The sequence below is a fragment of the Oncorhynchus tshawytscha genome, linkage group LG19 (assembly GCF_018296145.1).
Source record: "Oncorhynchus tshawytscha isolate Ot180627B linkage group LG19, Otsh_v2.0, whole genome shotgun sequence".
Lineage (NCBI taxonomy): Eukaryota > Metazoa > Chordata > Actinopteri > Salmoniformes > Salmonidae > Oncorhynchus > Oncorhynchus tshawytscha.
Genome location: NC_056447.1, coordinates 28,443,983 through 28,456,989, shown reverse-complemented (window position 1 = coordinate 28,456,989; position 13,007 = coordinate 28,443,983). Strand labels below are relative to the sequence as shown.

At 42.1% G+C, this 13,007-nt stretch overlaps 1 protein-coding gene across 1 annotated transcript in view; it reads right to left on the bottom strand.

Moving 5' to 3' along the window:
- The window catches only part of tln2b (talin 2b), a 143,244-nt gene extending 131,763 nt beyond the window's left edge, over positions 1–11,481 (bottom strand). Inside the window, exon 1 of the mRNA XM_024379468.2 lies at positions 11,423–11,481. The gene's annotated coding sequence lies outside the window, so the exon portion shown is untranslated. The remainder of the gene's footprint in view (positions 1–11,422) is intronic.
- Positions 11,482–13,007: the final 1,526 nt, after the last annotated feature.

Sequence of the window (13,007 nt, the reverse complement as noted above, 5' to 3'; positions counted from 1 at the left end):
GTACCAGTGCCCTGACCTGAGCCCTACCACGCTGGAGTCAGTCTACTGATCTACTTGTCATATGTCTGTCATGGCGGAGTCTACCACGGCTCCAATTACTACTGTCACTGCTATACATACAGATGATAACATGTTTCATAACCATCATCTGAAGCTGCTTCATTGTCATGCCACTCAAAAATATCTCTAGAATAATCCGAAGAGCAAAGACCCAGTCTTTATTGAAATGCGGAGCCACATCAAAATATTCTCAAAAAAATGTAATCTATGTAAATATGGTACAATTATTTGACCATTTAAATAACCAAAAACTTAATACAACCACACGTGGATAAAATGCATTTAAAAAGTGTAGATACTTTTTTCCATTGTGGTTCTTGTTAACAAAATACATAATGCATAAATGAACAACAAATTAAAGATGGAAGAATGGAATTAAGGCAGTTAGGAAATGTCAGTATATATATTTTTTCACCTTTATTTAACCAGGTAGGCTAGTTGAGAACAAGTTGTCATAATTTACAACTGCGACCTGGCCAAGATAAAACAAAGCAGTGCGACACAAACAACAGAGTTACACATGGGATAAACAAACATACAGTCAATGACACAATAGAGAAAATAAGTCTATATACAGTGTGTGCAAATGAGGTAAGATAAGGGAGGTAAGGCAATAAATAGGCCATAGTGGCAAAATAATTACAATTTAGCAATTAAAACACTGGAGTGATAGATGTGCAGAAGATGAATGTGGAAGTAGAGATACTGGGGTGCAAAGGAACAAAACAAATAACAGTATGGGGATGAGGTAGTTGGATGGGCTATTTACAGATGGGATATGCACAGGTGCAGTGACCTGTAAGCTGCTTTGACAGCTGGTGTTTAAAGTTAGTGAGGGAGATATGAGTCTCCAGTTTCAGTGATTTTTGCAATTCGTTCTAGTCATTGGCCCCAGAGAACTGGAAGGAAAGGCGACCAAAGGAGGAATTGGCTTTGGGGGTGGCCAGTGAAATAAACCTGCTGGAGCGCATGCTACGGGTGGGTGCTGCTATGGTGACCAGTGAGCTGATATAAGGCGGGGCTTTACCTAGCAAAGACTTATAGATGATGGCTTGAGTATGGTTTGAGCGGAGGGCGCATCGATGGTACAGTACAGCCAGGGAGAAAGTCAGTCTGTCAGACAGGCCAAGAGGGTTTCATCAGGGCCCATTGCCTTGTCTGACACTCCCAGTTCCCCCATAGCAGCCGCTCCTCTGTAGGTAGCTGATCCTCCATTGCCGACAGCGTAGCACCCACCTGAGTGATGCTTCCGCTGCAGTAAAGTGCAAGAAAATCAACCACACATCAGTAGTGTTCAGAAACAGTCCCTTGTCTCACTAACATCTCAGCCTCCGGTAGCAAGATGTTGTGTTCCATTTGACTGTAGCTATGCATCATCAATAATATCTAAGTAAGAGTGAAAGTGGAGGTGGATTGCTCAGCTGTTGTGTAGAGCGAGAGAGTGACCTCTTAATCACAGGAACATTCTTTCTACTGTACTTGTCCTTTAACTCTGTAAAAGACCAGGACTTCCCCTGGAAAAAAAAGCTCTCACACAGTGTGAGAGAGCAAGTGAGGGAAGTGATTCTGGAAAATGTGTATTTGAGGAATGAGGAGGGAATTATTCCAACAATGAGCCCCACTCAGTTCATTCCTCCCAGGAGACAAGGCGAGTTCACTTACTTCATTCCAGTCAACATGCATAGATCATTCTAGAAAATGCCATAGAAAAGTCACATGGCATTATGCACCATAATCTAAATCTAGCTGATAGAACAATATCGAACCAAAGAAACATTAACTGTCTCTCACTGTCTAAGTAAAATAATGTCTTGCTATTTAACCTGAACACACACAGACCCCCCCAACAACCACCCAAGCAAACATCCATACAGACTTAACTTAATTTAAAAAACATAAACCTACTCTCCAATCCTTTCACTGCCACTGGATCAAAGGGATAGTTCATAGTACCCACTGTTAGCCATCGCTAAACCCATCCACCATGCTAGAAATACATATTGTTGAACCCAAGAAGAAAAAAATAAGATAGCTACCCTGTGTTCCTTAAAAAACAGGCATGCCCTACAGAGTCTGGTATGCTGTGGCCATATAGAGAGCAGTAAGCAGCACGTAGCACATCTATTTCAGTTGAAAACAGAGAACACAAAGGCAGGGTCAGAGCTACAGTAGCACAGGGTGTGTTGCAGTTTCCAACTCCCACACACTCTCTGATGACTCCGAAACCCTCACTTCCCCAATCCCTTACTTCCCACACCTCTGACTAAACATTTCCTGGGGAATTCCGTCCAGGAATGCTACGTTAGTGACGGAGCAACTGCAACAGCTGAGAGGAAAACTACCTTCTAACGGATGACAGGGAAACATAGGCCTTCTCTCACACACTGTTAACAGCAGCTTGTCCTCTTCACTGGCACTGTGCAGTAGATCAAGAACGACGGACTGTTTCTAACGAACCTTTGACTGAGTGACCTTTGTCACTATGATGATATTTATTTTTTTGACAGCTTTTTTCACAGATCTACATATTATTTTTGCAACAACAACAAACAAAAAAAACTCTCCTATTGATGTCTAAGCACATTAGCCTTGACCCACATATTTCTCCTCAAACTTACATTGAGCTTCAAATGTTTGACTGATGGGATCCCGAAATAGCCAATGAGAATCAGAATGGCTCTGTTGGAGCAGAGGCCTTCTTTAAGGAAGTAAACACATGGGTAATTAATTGGATTTATTAAAGCCTTTTGATCATGAGTGATGAAGAGAGTAGCATAGTTCATTACACTGTCATTAGCACCTGTTTATCTAAAACACATGCCACAAAATGCATTCATTTGCCAAAATTAAAATGTAAAGACAATATTTCTCTAACATGGATCACTGTGCCGTTTCCCATGACATTTTTGCAGAGTCCCAAATGGGATCTCAAGTACTAGTAATTCCACAAAATACAATAAACCTACAAGTTGAATAATTTACACAGAGGGCAATTTTGCATGAATTTGAGCTTGTTTAACAAGGACCTTAATAGCTTCCCATAATCCAGAGTAATTTTCATAGGCTGTGTTTATACAGGCAGCCCAATTCAGATTGTTTCCACTTATTGGTCTTTTGATAATCATCAGAATTGGGCTGCATGTGTAAACACAACCGTAATGGCCTCTTAAATGGGTGGCTTCTGATCAGGCAAAGTCAATGTAAACCATTAACGAGAGAGCTGAAGTTTAATTACTCCAGCTAGATGGCGATACAGATGGGGTATTGGCAATAAGAGGTAAACATAAACTGTAATAACCCATACTGTCTGACCTGATGTCAGGTTTCAGTGTGTATTGACTGTACTGAGTGTATGTTGAATATAATCTGATACTGCACACATGACAGAGAAAGGATGACTTCACTTGTTAATTGTCTAAGCCAGGTAATCTACTGTACTACTGTAGGTAGGCCTATATCTTGCATATTGTGACGACTACATCAACAACTGATAGAATATGGTGAAAGCCATCCAGTAGTAAAGAACGGAGTTTCTACCTGTGAGCGAGCCACCCACATGGATCTGACTACCTAACTCTGTTGGAAGGATCCAGAAATATGCTGTGTACCTCAGCCAGTTTTAAAAGTGGTACAGTGCTGCTGATATTGTAACCTCTGGTCTTCCTGCAGATGTAACCACTGAATCGGAAGCTGCTAAATTCCCCTTTGTGTTTTCCATGAGGTGATGTTAGATTAACTGTATAGGATTTTATCAGTTGCCGTTGGCAAGTGCATGCTCTATCTGAACTTACAACCCTTGTGGTAATGTGAGATAATTATAACTGGGTACATGGCAGACTGATGGAGCACAGATGCTCTGTACTGTAGGATCATGGGGAGAACCCACTCTAGCTCACTGGAACAGTTTAGCATGGATGCATAACACCTGAACACTGTTTTTTAAAATTTGTATTATTTCATCTTTATTTAACCAGATAGGCAAGTTGAGAACAAGTTCTCATCTACAATTGTGACCTGGCCAAGATAAAGCAAAGCAGTTCGACACATACAACACAGAGTTACACATGGAGTAAAACAAACATACAGTCAATGGTACAGTAGAAAAATAAGTCTACATACAATGTGAGCAAATGAGGTGAGATAAGGGAGGTAAAGGCAAAAAAAAGGCCAATGGTGGCGAAGTAAATACAATATAGCAAGTAAAACACTGGAATGGTAGATTTGAAGTGTATGAATGTGCAAAGTAGAGATAGAAGAAATGGGGTGCAAAGGAGCAAAATAAATAAATAAATAAATACAGTGGGGGGAGAGGTAGTTGTTTGGGCTAAATTATAGATGGGCTATGTATGGATGCAGTAATCTGTGAGCTGCTCTGACAGCTGGTGCGTAAAGCTAGTGAGGGAGATAAGTGCTTCCAGTTTCAGAGATTTTTGTAGTTCATTCCAGTCATTGGCAGCAGAGAACTGGAAGGAGAGGCGGCCAAAGGAATAATTGGTTTTGGGGGTGACCAGAGAGATATACCTGCTGGAGCGCGTGCTACAGGTGGGTGCTGCTATTGTGACCAGCGAGCTGAGATAAGGGGGGACTTTACCTAGCAGGGTATTGTAGATGACCTGGAGCCAGTGGGTTTGACAACGAGTATGAAGCGAGGGCCAGCTAATGAGATCGTACAGTTCACAGTGGTGGGTAGCATATGGGGCTTTGGTGACAAAAAGGATGGCACTGTGATAGACTGCATCCAATTTATTGAGTAGGGTATTGGAGGCTATTTTGTAAATGACATCGCCGAAGTCGAGGATCGGTAGGATGGTCAGTTTTACAAGGGTATGTTTGGCATCATGAGTGATGGATGATTTGTTGCGAAATAGGAAGCCAATTCTAGATTTAACTTTGGATTGGAGATGTTTGATGTGAGTCTGGAAGGAGAGTTTACAGTCTAACCAGACACCTAGGTATTTGTAGTTGTCCACATATTCCAAGTCAGAAACGTCCAGAGTAGTGACGTTCGACGGACGGGCAGGTGCAGGCAGTGATCGGTTGAAGAGCATGCATTTAGTTTTACTTGTATTTAAGAGCAATTGGAGGCCACAGAAGGAGAGTTGTATGGCATTGAAGCTCGTCTGGAGGGTTGTTAACACGGTGTCCAAAGAAGGGCCAGAAGTATACAGAATGGTGTCGTCTGGGTAGAGGTGGATCAGAGACTCACCAGCAGTAAGAGCGACATCATTGATGTATACAGAGAAGAGAGTCGGTCCAAGAATTGAACCCTGTGGCACCCCCATAGAGACTGCCAGAGGCCTGAACAACAGGCCTCCGATTTGACACACTGAACTCTATCAGAGAAGAAGTTGGTGAACCAGGAGAGGCAATCATTTGAGAAACCAAGGCTATCGAGTCTGCCGATGAGGATGTGGTGATTGACAGAGTCGAAAGCCTTGGCCAGGTCAATGAATACGGCTGCACAGTATTGTTTCTTATCGATGGCGGTTAAGATATCGTTTAGGATATCTTGAGCATGGCTGACGTGCACCCATAACCAGCTCTGAAACCAGATTGCATAGTGTAGAAGGTATGGTGGGATTCGAAATGGTCGGTAATCTGTTTGTTGACTTGGCTTTCGAAGACCTTAAAAAAGGCAGGGTAGGATAGATATAGGTCTGTAGAAGTTTAGGTCTAGAGTGTCCCCCCTTTTGAAGAGGGGGATGACCGCAACTGCTTTCCAATCTTTGGGAATCTCAGACGACACGAAAGAGAGGTTGAACAGGCTAGTAATAGGGGTTGCAACAATTTCGGCAGATAATTTTAGAAAGAAAGGGTCCAGATTGTCTGATTTGTAGGGGTCCAGATTTTGCAGCTCTTTCAGAACACCAGCTGACTGGATTTGGGAGAAGGAGAAATGGGGAAGGCTTGGGCGAGTTGCTGTGGGGGGCGCAGTGCTGTTGACTGGGGTAGGGGTAGCCAGGTGGAAAGTATAACCAGCCGTAGAAAAATGCTTGTTGAAATTCTCAATTATAGTGGATTTATCGGTGGTGACAGTGTTTCCTATCCTCAGTGCAGTGGGCAGCTGGGAGGAGGTGTTCTTATTCTCCATGGACTTTACAGTGTCCCAGAAGTTGTTTGAGTTTTTTGAGCTTGAAAAAGCTAGCCTTGGCTTTTCTAACTACCTGTGTATATTGGTTTCTAGCTTCCCTGAAAAGTTGCATATCACGGGGGCTGTTAGATGCTAATACAGAACGCCATAGGATGTTTTTGTGTTGGTTAAGGGCAGTCAGGTCTGGAGAGAACCAAGGGCTATATCTGTTCCTGGTTCTAAATTTCTTGAATGGAGCATGCTTATTTAAGATGGTGAGGAAGTCATTTAAAAAAAAATAACCAGGCATCCTCTACTGACGGGATGAGATCAATATCCTTCCAGGATACCGCGGCCAGGTTGACTAGAAAGGCCGGCTTGCTGAAGTGTTTCAGGTAGCGTTTGACAGTGAAGTGTGGAGGTCGTTTGACCGCTGACCCATTACGGATGCAGGAAATGAGGCAGTGATCGCTGAGATCTTGGTTGAAAACAGCAGAGGTGTATTTAGAGGGCAAGTTGGTTAGGATGATATCTATGAGGCTGCCCGTGTTTACGGCTTTGGGGTGGTACCTGGTAGGTTCAATCATAATTTGTGTGAGATTGAGGACATCAAGCTGAGATTGTAGGATGTCTGGGGTGTTAAGCATGATCCATTTTTTTTGACATTCGCTTGCCTTTACTATCCTGTTCTTCAAACAGTACATGTCATTCAAATATCATTACTCTATGCAAAGTCCTACAGTGCACTTTAAGTCTGATTTTGGCACACAGTCTCTAGTGCAGGGTGCCCCAACTGGTGGCCTGCGGGCTGAATTAAGTTTTCTGAGCAAAATAAATAATACAAAATAAGAGATATATATATATATATATATATATTACACACACAGTAGCAGTCAAACATTTGGACCCACCTACTCATTCCAGTGTTTTTATTTATTTGTTCTATATTGTAGAATAATAGTGAAGATATTAAAACTATGAAATAACACATATGGAATCAACAAATCAAAATATATTTATATTTGAGATTCTTCAAAGTAGCCACCCTTTGTCTTGATGACAGCTTTGCAGAAATACTTTAGGGTCTTGTTTTGGAGGACGCATGGCTCTCGCCCTTCACCTTTCCCGAGTCCATACGGGAGTTGCAGCAATGGGACAAGACTGTAACTACCAATTGGATATCATGAAATTCTGGAAAATTTTGTAATTAAAAAAAAAATAGTGGGACACTAATCCGGATGCTTATAACAAATCCTGCTATGCCCTCAGAAGAACCATCAAACAAGCAAAGCATCAATACAGGACTAAGACTGAATCCTACTACACTGGCTCTGACGCTCGTCGGATGTGGCAGGGCTTGCATTACGGACTACAAAGCGAAACCCAACAGTGAGCTGCCTAGTGACAGGAACCTACCAGATGAGCTAAATGCCTTATATGCTCGCTTCGAGGCAAGCAACGCTGAAGCATGCATGAGAGCACGAGCTGTTCCGGACGGCTGTGTGATCACGCTCTCTGGAGCCGATGTGAGCGAGACCTTTAAAACAGGTGAACATTCACAAGGTTGTGGGTTTCAAGCAGACCACCATAGTCCTTGTGCCCAAGAAAGCGAAAGTAACCTGCCTAAATGACTACCACTCGTAGCACGCACGTTGGTAGCCATTAAGTGCTTTGAAAGGCTGGTCATGACTCACTCCAATTCACATACCCCCCCCCCCCCCCAACAGATCCACAGATGATGCAATCACACTCCCCTTTCCCACCTGGACAAAAGAAACATGTATGTGAGAATGCTGTTCATTGACTACAGCTCAGCATTCAACAGCATAGTACTCACTAAGCTAAGGACCCTGGAACTAAACACCTCTCTCTGCAACTGGTCTTCCTGACAGGCCATCCCCAGGTGGTAAGGGTAGGCAACAACACATCTGCCACGCTGATCCGCAACACTGGTGCCCCTCATGGGTGTGTGTTAAGTCCCCTCCTGTACTCCCTGTTCACCCACGGCTGCGTGGCCAAGCACGACTCCAACATTATAATTAAGTTTGCCGACGACACAACAGTGGTAGGCCTGATCACCGACAATGAAGAAACAGGCTATAGGGAGGTGGTCAGAAACCTGGCAGTGTGGTGCCAGGACAACAACCTCTCCTTCAATGTTAGCAAGACAAAGTAGCTGATCGTGGACTACAGGAAAAGGAGGTCCGAACAGGCCCCCATTAACATCAACAAGGCTGTAGTGGAGCAGGTCGAGAGATTCAAGTTCCTTGGTTTCCACGTCACCAACGAAACTATCATGATCCAAACACACCAAGACAGTCGTGAAGAGGGCACAACAACACCTTTTCCCCTTCAGGTGAATGAAAATATTTGGCATGGATCCTCAAAAGGTTCTACAGCTCCTCCATTGAGAGCATCACCACCTGGTATGGCAACTATTCAGCATCTGACTAAGGCGCTAGAGGGTAGTGCGTACGGCCCAGTACATCAATGGGGCTGAACTTCCTGCCATCCAGGACCTATATACTAGGCGGTGTCAGAGGAAGGCCCCAAACATTGTTAAAGGCTCCAGTCACCAAAGTAATAGACTGTTCTCTCTGCTACAGCACAGCAAGAGGCACCGGAGCGCCAAGTCTAGGTCCAAAAGGCTCCTTAACAGCTTCTACCCCAAAGCCACAAGACTGCCGAACAATTAATAAAATGGCCACCCAAACTATTTACATTTTGTTTTGACACTGCTGCTACTTGCTGTTTATTATCTATGCATAGTCACTTTACCCCTACCTACATGTACAAATTAACTTGACTAACCTGTACCCCTGCATATTGAGTCGGTACCGATACCCCCTGTATACAGCCTTGTTGTTATTTTATTGTGTTACTTTTTATTTGATGTTTTACTTTATTTAGTAAATATTTATTTCTTAACTCTATTTCTTGAACTGTATTGTTGGTTAAGGGCTTGTAAGTAAGCATTTCACGCTAAGGTCTACACCTGTTGTACAGTATAGTGGAGTAGAGTATAGTGCAGTACAGCACAAAAAGTAGAGTACAGCAGAGCACAGAGTAGAGTAAAGCAAAAAAAGAGTATAGTTCAGTACAGAAGAGCACAGTAGTGTCCAGTAGAGTATATTACAGTATACTGCCTACTAATATGTGCTCTACTGTACTGTATTTCTACTGTACCGACCTCTACTTTTGACTGTATTCTACTGTGCTCAACTGCAACTCTGGTTTGCGACTACTATGATTTCCCATTATGGCCAATTCAATTGCAGTAATTCTGTTACTTATTTTTCAGTCAATCTGTTACCGATTTGGTAACAGAGTGATGCGTATTAATCACTTTATAATTCATAAACAAAATTGTTATCAGTAAAAACATGATCTACTTGTTAGGTCTACCTTAACTTGTTACATAATCCTCCCTCCTCATGAGGAAGAAAAATGTGAAAACAGTTTAAAGATATGTGGGGTTTTGGTAACAGAATGACAATGAAGCAATATCTCTTAAACTTATAGAAAGCAGAATATTTTCTGCAAAACTAAATATAAATGATAAATATGTTTTTTAAGAACCCTTTTATGTGTGTGACCAGCAATCAATGCCTTTGCTTATTCCTAATCTTTAGGGTGTAAAATGGATGAAAAACATATCTATGCCTTTATTTCCCAAAAATATAAATTAACTTTCATTTGACACAAAATGTGATATGCTCATATAAACTTTATTCAACTTGCCATCTGATTGGCTGAGTCGAAATCTTGCCATTACACATAAGCAATCCTTTCAGATCTACAGGAATGCCTCGGGGGTAAGGGGTCAATTTGGAATTCAGCATGTCAGATGGGGGTCCATGCTGTTCAGGTCCTTGGGATGTCCCTACCGCCATTAAAGTTGAACTTTCAAATGGTTACGGTAAGGGTTCAGGTTAGGGGAGGGTTAAGGATTTCCCAAGGATACCAGTTAGCACAAAACTTGTCACATGACTCAAATGAATGGTACACATATAGGCTACCTAACAAGTAAGCTTGCGGTGGAGCAGAATGCCTTAGGCAAATCGACTATTAAGCAGTGTGTCTGTTGACAAAAGCTGACTACAAGATCACACTTTAAATTTAAATGTATTTGATGTAACTTGATGTCTGACCAAGTTATGCATATGCATGACCAAGTAGTCTCGAATACCATGTCATGATATTTGGCGCATGCTATTGTGTGTCCTCTTACCACTCCAAATGAGTCTAGAAAAATATAAATACGATCTTTGACTGGTCAATTTGGACCGCTATTATGACCATATCTTGGGATGCGCCTTTGGACACCTGCTACTACGATGTCTTTAAAATGCAGTGCAGCTGTATTACCATGCAGTGTCACTGGCGATGGTTGAAGGACTCTAACTCGTAGCCTTCTGTGACTAAATCTGGACCCAACTCAGCTCTGCAACTACATGAACAAGAAGGCAGGAGTAGCAGGAATCGCAAACAGTTTGCTGCTTCCAACATGCACTCAGCATCATAGGCTTATAATGTAAGCTATTGGTTTATGTAGGGCAATGAGGGGGAGGGAGGCTTGTCGTTTATAGTTATCGTGCAATGTACCTACATGTAGGCTAAAGTAAAACACCCAAAATACATTTTTTCCCCCGGTTCTCATTTTAATCAATGATGCTCTAAATAGCCCATGGACAACATTTATTAGGTTACAGCTCAATCTCATCATCTGGGAAATGGTTGTCTTGATGTACTGTAGGCTAGTAGTAGAGTAGTGGTGGGGTAACGTTAGTGGCTTGACATTTTCAGTTAGGCTACAGTAGCCTAATTCTATTAGTTTTGGGAACATGACCGTGGCATTGATAGGTTTAGGACATACCATTAAAATATGACAGCAGTGACTGTGGAATATACAATGTAGCCTACATAATATCAAACGTTACAATGTAACACCGGTCAATAGGGGATTGCCTCACAAGTTCGCACATCCTTCAGATAACGGACTGAATGTCTCATTAGCAAGATAAGGTTCTGGAAACTATAGTCCAAATATTTACTCAATATAGGCAATTATGTTTAATTAAGTAATACAATTTCCCCATATTAAATAGCCTACGTGTTTGCAGGTGCAATGAAATCAACCATCATTCAATTATGGGCAAACGACATATGAAATTAACACACTAGCCTAAGTGAAAACAAGTGAATAAATACTAGCCTAATAAAAGATACATACTAACCTAAAACATCAGTGTTAAAAACAAATTGGAACGATAAAAAAAGCTTAAATCCTACCTGAAATCTGTCAATCGTTAGTGCATGCGGATTGAAGTGGATGTACACACAATCACAGTGTAAGCAGTAGCAGTCCTGCCTCCACGGTATCAAGCCCCTCCTAGTTTTGTGGAATCGTAAACGACCGAAAAGAAAAATTGACCGATTTCTGTGCGCAGAAATGAGGAAGCGCGTCGCACGCAACACATTTCCAGCCTGTCTTTTCAATACAGTAGGCTGACATTAATGCAGTATATGTAGACCTATAGCCCTATATACCAAAGAACTTGGCGCATATTCAGTAGCACTAATTGTACAGCAATAACTACATGTGTGTGTATTTGTGTGAGTGTGTGTGAGGGAGGGAGAGGGGGAGAAAGACAGAGAATCACTGACCTTCGAGTAAAAACAAACAAAATGTATGCACACATTTTGAATGTATGATTAATAATAAATAAGAGATCATAAGGGCTATTATCGATTCCCTGGGCAATACCATCTGTTTAAACAACGGGTACGTTTCATAAAACCTCATAACAGATAAGTAGCCGATATCAATGATAAATACTTCATAATATACAGTAATCATCTCAAAATATCTCCCGTAAGTATTTAGGCCTTCAGTATTCCTATTTACCAATACACAACCAATAATCAACATAAATTAATATTCGACAAAGTGCCACACAAATCAAATAAAATTGTATTGGTCACATACACATGGTTAGCAGATGTTAATGCGAGTGTAGCGGAATGCTTGTCCTTCTATTTCCGACCATGCAGTAATATCTAACAAGTAATCTAACAATTTCACAACAACTACCTTAGACACACAAGTGTAAAGTAATGAATATAATATGTACATATATTATGGATGAGCGATGGCCGAACGGCATAGATAAAATGCAGTAGATGGTATAGAGCACAGTATGAGATGAGTAATGTAGGGTATGTAAACATCATATAAAGTGGCATTGTTTAAAGTGACTAGTGATACATTTATTACATCCAATTTTGAATTATTAAATGGCTAGAGATTTGAGTCAGTATGTTGGCAGCAGCCACTCAGGGTTAGTGATGGCTGTTTAACAGTCTGATGGCCTTGAGATAGAAGCTGTTTTTCAGTCTCTCGGTCCCAGCTTTGATGCACCTGTACTGACCTCGCCTTCTGGATGATAGCTGGTTGAACAGGCAGTGGCTCGGGTGGTTGTTGTCCTTGATGATCTTTTTGGCCTTCCTGTGACATCGGGTGGTGCAGGTGTCCTGGAGGGCAGGTAGTTTGCCCCCAGTGATGGATTGTGCAGACCTCACTACCCTCTGGAGAGCCTTACGGTTGTGGGCAGAGCAGTTGCCGTACCAGGCGGTGATACAGCCCACTAGGATGCTCTCAATTGTGCACCTGTAAAGGTTTGTGAGTGTTTTTGGTGACAAGCCAAATTTCTTCAGCCTCCTGAGGTTGAAGAGGCACTGTTGCACCTTCTTCACTACGCTGTCTGTGTGGGTGGACCATTTCAGTTTGTCCATGATGTGTACGCTGAAGAACTTAAAACTTTCCACCTTCTCCACTACTGTCCCGTCGATGTGGATAGGGGGGTGCTCCCTCTGC